The following is an 8,802-nucleotide window of genomic DNA, read 5'->3' on the forward strand; positions in this document are numbered from 1 at the left end:
TCTAGAAGACGGACCTGCTAGCTGCTCCTGCTGGGCAAGGGGCAAGCCCACCATGGTGTCAGATTCAGTGAGACCAAAAAGATGCAGGGAAGCAGCTTCCCTGGGGCTCTCTGGTCTTGCTGAAGTTGACATGGTGGCCCCGCACTCTGAGCAGGGCCGTCAGACTTTAGCCCTAACAGCCCTGCTCTCAGCATGGAGCCGCTCGGCCGGTTTCAGCAAGACCAGAGAATTCCAGAGCTGCCACCCTGGAGCTCGCTCACTCTGAGCTTTGAGGGGCCTGATCCTTTTTTTTTCCTTCCAGGTGAGTATCACTTGCCCTAGTGTTGATCTCATAGGTATGTTCTCAGTCCTTCAATACATTTGGGTTCAGCAACTGAGACAAGAAGAGGAATGTCTAGTTTGTAGATCCTGCCCTGTTTTCATGCCAAGATGCTATTGACACCATACTGTGTGATTGTCTGCAAGTTTTGCAATACAAATTTGAATAATTTAATTCATAGTATCAGAGTATCATAGTGCTTAGGGTCAGAAGGGAGCTAAACCGATCATCAGGTCTGACCCCCTGCCCCAGGCAGGAATGGGTCATATCACCCCAGCCAAATATGTGTCCAGCCTCCTCTTGAAGACCCCCAAGGTAGGAGAGAGTACCACATCACTTGGGAGTCCATTCCAGAGCCTGGCAGCTCTGACTGTAAAGTAATGTCTCCTGATGTCCAGCCTGAACTTTCTCTCTAACAATTTGTGGCCGTTATTCCTAGTAACCCTGGGTGGTGCCTGAGGGAACACAGTCTCCCCCAATTCTTGCTGGTCCCCCCTGGTGAGTTTGTAAACAGCCACCAGATCCCCTCTCAGCCTTCTCTTGTGGAAGCTGAATAGGTTCAGGCTCTTTAGCTTCTTTTCGTAGGGCCTGTCCCGCTGCCCCTTGACCATGCGAGTGGCCCTCTTCTGGACCCCCTGAATGCAGTCCACATCCCTCTTGAAGTGCAGCACCCAGAACTGGATGCAGTACTCCAACTGTGGCCCGACCAACACCGCATAGACGGGAAGAATCACCTCCCTGGACCTGCTTGTGATGCATCTGTAGATGCATGACAAGGTGTGCTTAGCCTTACTGACCGCTTCCTCGCATTGGTAGCTCATGTTCATCCTGGAGCCAACAATGATTCCAAGATCCCTTTCTGCCACCGTGTTGACAAGAAGGGTGTTCCCCAGCCTATAGGTGTGTTTCTGGTTCCTTCTCCCTAGATGCAGCACCCTGCACTTGTCCGCGTTGAATTCCATCCTATTCTCATCCGCTCACCTCTGTAATTTGTCTAGATCTAGCTGGATTCTGTCCCTCCCCTCCAGCATGCCCACCTCACCCCACAACTTCATTGTTGTCAGCAAATTTGGACAACGTGCATTCCACACCCACATCCAGATTGCTGATAAAGATGTTGAACAGTATAAGCCTCAGGACCGAGCCCTGGGGGACTCCAATGCCCACATCCCTCGACGGGGATGAAAACAACCCATCCACCACCACTCTCTGGCTGTGACCATCTAGCCAATTTGCCACCCATCTGACTGTGTAGGTATCAATGCCACAGTCACCTTGTTTTTTTTAAGGGAATGTGGTGGGAACCCATGTCAAAGGCCTTCTTAAAATCCAGGAAGATGACATCTACCCCGACACCCTCATCCAGGGACTTTGTGACCTGATCATAAAAAGAAACCAGGTTAGTCAGGCAGGACCTGCCCTCAATGAACCCGTGTTGGTTGCCCCTGAGCATTACCTCCCCTGCTGGGCCCTTTCAGATGTGCTCCTTGATAATTTTCTCAAAGGTCTTCCCAAGGACTGAGATAAGACTGACTGGCCTATAATTGCTGGGGTCCTCCTTTCTCCCCTTCTTGTAAATAGGGACCACATTGACCCTTTTCCAATCCTCTGGTACCTGGCCAGTGCCCCACGTGTGCTCATAGATCCTTGCCAGGGGCCCCGCTATGACCCCTTCCAATTCCCTCAGCACCCTCGGGTGAAGAGCATCTGGACCTACTGATTTAAACATGTCCAGCCCCTCCAAAAGTTTCCTAACTAGGTCGCCCCTAACCCTGGGCATGGTGGTACCTCCCCTGGGTCCGTCCGCAATTCTGGTGGGGGAGATGTCCCGGTCCCTGTTCAGGAATATGGAGGCAAAGAATTTGTTAAAGAGGTCAGCTTTTTCGTTTACCTCAATCACCAGATTGCCAAGCCTATCCTGTAGGGGCCCCACATTACCCGGTGTCTCCTTCTTACTTCCTATGTATTTGAAAAAGGACTTTTTATTATCTTTAATTCTGCTCGCAGTTGCTTCTAGGGGGTAGCAAGTAAAGGTTTTGAGGGTTTAAATCTTGGACATGGGTACCTAACTTGCCAGTTAAATGCTTTAATTCTTTGATCCAGCTCTTTGTGTCCAGTGACTGTAGGAAATTAAGAGGCACAGTTGGCCAGTAATTGTGTAAACTCTCAGTCCTTGTACTGCAGTTCATGGAACCTTACCCAAACCTGAGGTCTTAGCTCTGTTAATGTGTTCTTACACTGAATTCTGGAAGGAGGGATGCAAGCGTCAACACATTTTCTGATTAATTTTTTTATTTTACTTGCTATGTGCTTGATCCTCTAATGACTTTGGAAAATATGGGCAGTTCCCTTCAGATGTATAGCATCTGTTCCTGGAAAAAAGCTGCAACATGGAATAGATTGGCAGATTCAAAGTCATTTTACAATATCTAGTTTTATTTTATTTTATTATTTTCCTGACAGCTGTAGTACTAATATGTTGATTATAACAACTTAGATACATTTGTTTAACTGATATTTTCTCTTAAGAACAAACAGCAAAATGCAGTCCTTTTGTGGGTTGGAAAACATTCTCTGTCCAAAATAAATCTTAAAGATGTTGCAGACATGCAAATACAACATCATGCAGTATCAGTTTCATATTTCTGTCTTGCTGTTGCTCAAACAGATTGATAATCAATCCCATTAAGGATTATGGGTAAATTTTCAAGAGCAACAGAGGCACTTGCAATATGACTTGGTCTCCTGTGTCATGTAGGGGCTTTGAAAACGTTGCCCTGTAATATATTACTTTGCTTTTCTCAAATTAACACATCAGTTGAGGTGAACCCATTCAGAAACAAGAAAGCCTATTGAAAATTGCCACTGCCCCTGAAACTTAGTGTGTGGGGCTCATGTAGCATTTAAAATGAATAATTTATCAGATAGTGAAGGACAGTTCATTTACTGTGAGCTCTTTTATCTTTAATGGGAAATTTTGGCCTTTAGACAAGAATTCTTGGATACTGGAAGCTGGAGGGGCAAATATCTTGGGGTTTCAGTTGCCAAAAACTTGGAAAAAAACAGTTTTAATGTAGTATCAGTCTTGTATAGAAAGATAACTTTTTTACTGATCAGGTCAGAGTGTGGTTGAGACTGGTGGGAGGGTTTGCTAGTATGGGGTTTCGGCAGGGAGGCAATGGCTGAGGAAAAGTTGAAGAATTAGAGGTCTGTGGGTTTGGGGGGTTGTTTAGGGGATTCCTGTTGGTTATTTACATATTGTAAGCCATTTTAAGCCTTTTGAAAAGGGTTTGATATCAATCTAATAAATAAATGCTATTCTCCATTTGAATCCTAATGCCAGAAGCTATGCTGCCATATCCTGGTCTGTGGAGAAGAAGAATGGAGGGAGGGGGGTGACTATGCACATCTTCAGGATTGAAATTAAAGACTATATATGTCACAACAGGCAAGAACTTGGAGAGGCTGAGATAACCAAGCAACTGAAAGCAGTTGAAGAAATATGGTTTTTATTGCACCACACCACCTGTATCTGCTTGTATTTTTTTCAAAATGGGAATTTACAGCTGCTACAGCCCTGGGGAACCTCTCCTGCTGGACACTCATCAACTTTCTAAGTTTGTATTGCAATGTACTGAAACACTGTGTTTTAAGCTTCCTGAATCTGAGCTGTGAGCTGTTACTAGCTCTGGGGTACAATTCTCCTGTTGCTCACCCCATCGTGAGTCACAGTTCTCCAACTCCCTAGGCATAGGCAACTCATGGGGGGGTACAGGGGGGCATGTTCCCCCCTTGAGATTGGTCTCTGCTGCCACCAGCTTTTGCTTGCGGTTGCCATTTGCCCCCCCTTTCCCCCACCAATGCCGGCTTCTGCGGGTGGTCGCTGCTCGCCACCCTCCTGCCGATGCTGCCGCCCACAAATTGTGCCACCCCAGTCTCAGGAGACACCAGTTGTTCATGTCCCTAAATTAGGTCCTAAAATGACTGCTGCCTCCCTATTACTCAGACATTTTGAGTCCAAGCTGGTGCACTATCCATTAGCTTGCACAACTTCTTTAGGTTCTTATCTAAAACCAAGCAGCTAATGTACTACTTTCTCCTTCAGTGTCCTGTTCTATTCCATTGTCCCATGCTCATGTAATGTTGTTAAGTTCCTGGGGCAATATGTACATTTCTGCAAAGAAAACATTTTTGGCATATGAGATGACAAGAAAACAAAGCTGTTGCTACATTGCTAAATAGGAAATGAAAGTTTGGAACATAGGCTTGGACACACAGTACAACCTGGTGATCAGTAAGAAAAGGAATAAGCAATAATTACCATGAAGTGCTAAATTACCATAAACTGTTCTGTGTTTGCTCCTATTCACTGTAGATTTCTTAGGTATAGTCTTTTGTGTGGCTTTTTTTTTCTACTTTTTTTCCAGATTTTACCTTCTGCTACATGAACTGTTAATTTTTCCCGTTTTTATTTCCTAGAAATTTCTTTTTATTTGGACTGTTAAGAGAAAAACAATATGCTTTGGCTCAAGAAAGGACCCAAACTCTGCTTTGGAGTTAGTCAATTGACTTCATCATAGCCACACCTACATTCACTAGGGAAGAATCAACACTGATGGTAGAAGATAACGTTTTGTGTGTACATTTGCTTGAAGGAGATTTCTCATTATGGAAAACAGCCTTCTAGAGTTCCTTTCTTCCTCTTGGGTATGAAATGGATAATTTGTCTATTCCTGACATATTTCTATTTGAATCACTACAGTGGAAATGTTAAATTAATTTAATATTCAGTATTGTGAAAAATAATTTAAGAAAGAAATAGTAGATTACGTAGGTGATATTTTAGCTGACCAATAGTCAGCTTTAAATCACTTAGGATAGCTGTGTCCAACCGTTCAGCCCCATGGGCCAGATGAGTAGTTCAGGGTCACTCTGTGGGTTAGATCCACTCCAGTCTTGTTCTGCATGCCATATTGTACTGCAGCTCTGACACCAGTACCATGTATTAAATTGGGCCCTGGCCCCAGCCCTATGTGCTAGATTGCACCTGAGCCTTTCGTGTGAGATTGTGTCCACAACCCTGACTTGGTATCCAGGACTATGTCATCAGGCCTGGAGGGCTAGGAAATTTGGTGGTGGGGGAGTAGTGGCAGTATTAATTACCACCACTCACCTCCTGCCCAACTTTAGGACCCATAGGGAACCCCATGAGCAGGATGACATGGCTCTGTGGGCTGGATCTGGCCCACAGGCTGGAGTTTGACCACCACTGACTTAAAAGGATGCAAATGAGAAACAGTTTTTGTTTATTTTTATCTGATTTTCTTTCATTAGTAAATGAACCAAATTGCCTTCTAGTGAGTTTCTCAAGCAACTTACACAGGTTGGTAGATAAAGAATGATTTGTCCTTTTCACCAGGGCCAATGTGAGCTCGTCTATTCTGGGGTAAAATCTCTAGCAATTTGAAGGTAGAAGTAACTTCCATTGGCTGCTAACAGCTTCACAGGATTTTGTGGGTGGTCTGAGAAGAATGAGTGAATAAACCCATTTCAAGGCATAGGTTCTAAAGTCTCTGTGACAGGTTAGTAATGTAGCCCTAGCTGGAGTTTGGCTTGGCTCCCTTTTGGTTTAACTGAGCGACAACACTTCATCTTATCTTTTCAACCAGCTAACTTTAATAAGGCGAATACATGCAGGAACATCTAAAACCTCAGCTATTCAAATAATTACCCTTACGATCAGCTCCCTGGATCAGATAGACAGTTATGTTGATTGGGGGATTGTGGGATTCATTTACATAGGAGCACCTTGTAAAAACCAATCCCAAACTCTGCTTGTCTTCTCATATTTATGATGCACCTAAACCCAGTTGAAATTTCTGAGCCCAAGGAAAATTTCCCCCAGCTTATACACTTATGTAAATAGTTAACTGTTTAGAACTGTGCTGAATAAACTGGGATTCAGGCCTACAGTGAGATTGTATAGTTGACAAGGCAGTTGCTGTGGAGAGCGTAACAGTACTTAGGGGTGAAGTACAAAACAAAAGAAGGGTGACAGCTCTATGGTATGTCTTTGTTTAACTGGGTGATAATGGAGGGCCTCTGGGAAAAGTGTTATTTTGTGGCAAGGCTGAGAGAGATTTCACCTACACATTTCATAAAATGAATGGTGTTTTCCCTGTGTAATCTGCTGTAAAGTGGGGAATAGGAGATTAATGGACTAAAATGTATATCTGGTTGACACAGCTGGGTTAGATGAAGGCTGGTGAGGTTCAAAGATGTCTTAACAATTCTACTTCACTGATAAGTAAAAAAGATGGCCAAAACAAAAAAAACTGGTTCTGTCCAGGTAAGCTAGGAACTAAATACCTAATAGGTTTTTGATCCCTTGATAAAGCTTATCAAGGACTTCTCTGACATTGTCTCACAAGCCATGTTGCTGTTGAAGCTACTGGAAATTCTTTTGTCCTCTTGACTGAGGAGCAGCTGTGGTCACAAATAATCAGAGCGTAGAGAGGGAACAGACCGTGAGGAGAGTGATCCAGGACAGGGGAACTGGAATCATGAAAGGACACTGACCAAGATCTTTAAGGACACCTTTGAGCACCAAGGAAACTGAGGCAAGGAATGAATAGGTGTTTCATTGTTTTGTCAATCTTCATGTTTCTTGGATTATATAAAATAGTGATTGATTCTGGAACCCTTTGGAAAGCCCATATTATGTGCTTCATATTATTCTATGTCCCCAGGTAGGTCAACCAGAATTCCTATGGCACCAGGTGCAAAACCTTTCTCTGAATCTTTCTGCCCAGGAACTTGTCCTTCTGTGCTTGGGTCTGTTATGGACAATAGAGACAAGATGTAGGATTAGAGTCAGGCATTGGCAGTATTAATGACCTTTAGCCTGCGTGAGTACTAAGCACATTACTGGGAATCTTGCTAGTGAGTTTCTCCTGAACTGAAGCCAGAGGGGAGAGCTAAAGATTTATGTGGCTAGTCAATAGTTTTGACTAGGAGTCTGATCCAGTATAGACATGCCATAAGTAGCTCAACTTTAAGAAGAGCTTTGCAAGCTTAAAGAGCTTAAAGAATACTATTATTTGTATTACTGTAGTGTCTGATAGTTCTAGTTATGAACCAGAACTCCACAGTGTTATGTTGTGAACAAACTCAGAATAAAATACTTTCCCTATCCCTAAGAACTTTCTCTATGAAATGAGAGATGGATATAGACAGGTGGGAGTACAATGAAATGGCAATGATAAACAGAGGGAATGTCTACACATGCATGTGATCCAGGATCAGTTTATTCTTGAGTAAACTACTTACAAGTAAACGGTTCTGGGCAGGTGTTTACACATGCAGGGAAGCAGAAGCAGGTTTGCTGCTAATGGCAGCAAACTGCTTCTGCTTCCTGGGGCCCTGCAATGGGCCTCTGCCACCACCAGGGGGCAGCTGTAGTCTCCCCCTGGGTGCTAGCCCAGGGGCTGGCAGGGAGCACTGGGCCAGAAGACAGCTGTCTCCTGGCCAGGGCTGTGACATTACACCCTGGCCCCAGAGGCTGCCTGCTGCTGGAGCAGAGACAATGTCTCCCTGTCTTGACAGTAGGGAGTTCCTGGCCCTGGCTCCCCAGTCAGGAACAGGGGACTTGGAAAGAGCTGCAGGGAAGGAACAGGTCCTAGCCCCCTGCCCTGATCTGCCAGTGGGGCAGCTAGCAGCTAACTCACTGCTAGCTGCCCCACCAGTAGATAGGGGCAGCAGGCTGGGACCTACCCCACCCCTGCAGCTCTCTCCAAATTCCATGCCTTGATCACCTGATCAAGGCATGGGACAAGGCCCTGCCCCTGACCAGGACAGTTTCCAGCCCATGCTCTGTGATTGGGGAGAAAGCTGGAGAGCCTGTTCCCTGCTCAGATCCATGAACACGGATCTGGGTGGGGAACAGGCTGGGGAGCTTGTTTCCTGCTCAGCTCTGTGAGCACAGAGCTGGATGTGGAACAGTTTGGGGAGCCTCTTCTCCTCTCAGCTCTGCAGTCATGGAGCTGAGTGGGGAACAAGCTCCCCAGCCTGTTCTCCACCCACCTCCGCACTCACAGAGCTGGGTGGCAAAACCAGCTCCCCAGCCCCTGCCAGCAGGGAACTTCCAGTGCCAGCTCCACAGTTGTGAGGCTCAGGCTGGGAGATCCTTATATCCCAGCACCAGCCCCATGACTGCAGAAGTTGGGCTGGGAGATAACAGTTGCAATCTTGAAGCAGGGGGCGAGCTCCCTGCTGTTGGGGTAAGAGGACAGAGTCCCCACCATACTCTGGTGGCAGAGCCCACCCCAGCAGCAGGCAGCTCCTGGGGGCAGCACTACTGTGCTGTTACTTATACCGAGAAAATTTGCTACTTGCATTTGCTCACGATTAGCAAGGTTTACTGTGCAGTAAGCATGTGCATGTGTGGAGACAAGATGCTAGAGTCTTCTGGAGCATGGTAATTA

Source organism: Alligator sinensis, unplaced genomic scaffold (assembly GCF_000455745.1).
Source record: "Alligator sinensis unplaced genomic scaffold, ASM45574v1 scaffold663_1, whole genome shotgun sequence".
Classification (NCBI taxonomy): domain Eukaryota; kingdom Metazoa; phylum Chordata; order Crocodylia; family Alligatoridae; genus Alligator; species Alligator sinensis.